Here is a 1,264-nt window from a genome sequence, read left to right on the forward strand (position 1 = left end):
ATCTTAAGTCTGTGGTAATGTAGTGTTTCTGTAACATGCCTTTTTCATTTGCAACCAGGGTTTAATGGGTAGCAGGGGTATTGGGTAGACATGATGATGGGATGCAAACAGAGATAATCTCTGCAATAACAAGGTGCTGCTGGGATTTGAACCAAGGATCTCCTGTTTACTAGACAGGCACTTTAACCAACTAAGCCACAGCACCTCCATGAGCTGTTGCTATGTTAAGTCTTAATTTCTCTTTTACCTTAAATAAGCTAAACATACAGTATACTGACTGGCAGTATTGGGAGTAACGTGTTACAAAAGTAACACAAATAAAGTAATGTATTCCTTTTTGCTTTAACACAGTAATATAACGCAGTACTAATTACATTTCAGTAATATTAGACTTGTTAAAACAACAGGAAACACAAACATTAAACTAGAGCCAGTGTAGCTCGGTCCACCAGGTGGACCAGTCACCATTTGAACCAGACTGGGGTGGATGCTTCAGGGACCAGCACGAATCGTGGAGCAACAGCTACGGCCACAACAGGGCCTTCCAACGTCCACTGTTCCCTCCAACATGGAGCTCTTCCAGATCGTTGAGAAGCTCTAGCAGCTGGATGTGCTGCAATACAAAAATTAGCTGCTGACCAGGTCAAGATACCTCCTGGGGGAATATATCTCTAACCTGGCCTTGGAACGCCTCAGGATCCCCAAGTTGCTCGGAAAAGGGAAGATTGGGGTCCCCTGCTGGAGCTGCTTGACAAAGATGGATGGATGGTTGGAACCCTAATCACTAGATCATTGTAATCTTGGATGACAGGCAAACATGTAGGAGGCACTGTAGCTGAGTGGTTAAAGCACCTGTCTCGTAAACAGGAGATCCTGGGTCCAAATCCCAGCAGTGCCTCATTATCAGTTAATATTTATGTTATCTGCAATACAAAGAGTGTATATATTTGTTATTTTCTTTTGCTATAGTGCTTAACAAGCATTATCTAATTTTGTCCAGTTGTGGCCTGTTGAAGGGCAATAAATATCTAAAGGGAAATGGATTGAACCCATTTGTTAAGGCTTTTAAACCTTGTTTTGTTGGGGCTAAAAATGCCCCCTGTGTACACCAGGACCCTGTGACATCACTGTTGGGTGGGGTTTCAGGCGTGTGACGCTGACTGAGGACAGAGGTGAAATAAACATAAACTTTACCGGCCAAGGCACTTTGGGCGCTGACTGCCTGATTTCAACGTCTTCGATGCTGCTGGAATGAAAATTAATA

General features: G+C 43.3%; 2 non-coding genes across 2 annotated transcripts; one reads left to right on the forward strand and one right to left on the reverse strand.

Annotated features, from left to right (window-relative positions):
* Nucleotides 1–131: 131 nt before the first annotated feature.
* Nucleotides 132–205, reverse strand: trnat-agu. Its single transcript has one exon. It is a non-coding gene; the product is annotated as a tRNA-Thr (tRNA).
* Nucleotides 206–825: 620 nt separating this feature from the next.
* Nucleotides 826–898, forward strand: trnat-cgu. Its single transcript has one exon. It is a non-coding gene; the product is annotated as a tRNA-Thr (tRNA).
* Nucleotides 899–1,264: the final 366 nt, after the last annotated feature.

The sequence above is a fragment of the Etheostoma cragini genome, unplaced genomic scaffold, assembly GCF_013103735.1.
Source record: "Etheostoma cragini isolate CJK2018 unplaced genomic scaffold, CSU_Ecrag_1.0 ScbMSFa_2899, whole genome shotgun sequence".
Classification (NCBI taxonomy): Eukaryota; Metazoa; Chordata; class Actinopteri; order Perciformes; family Percidae; genus Etheostoma; species Etheostoma cragini.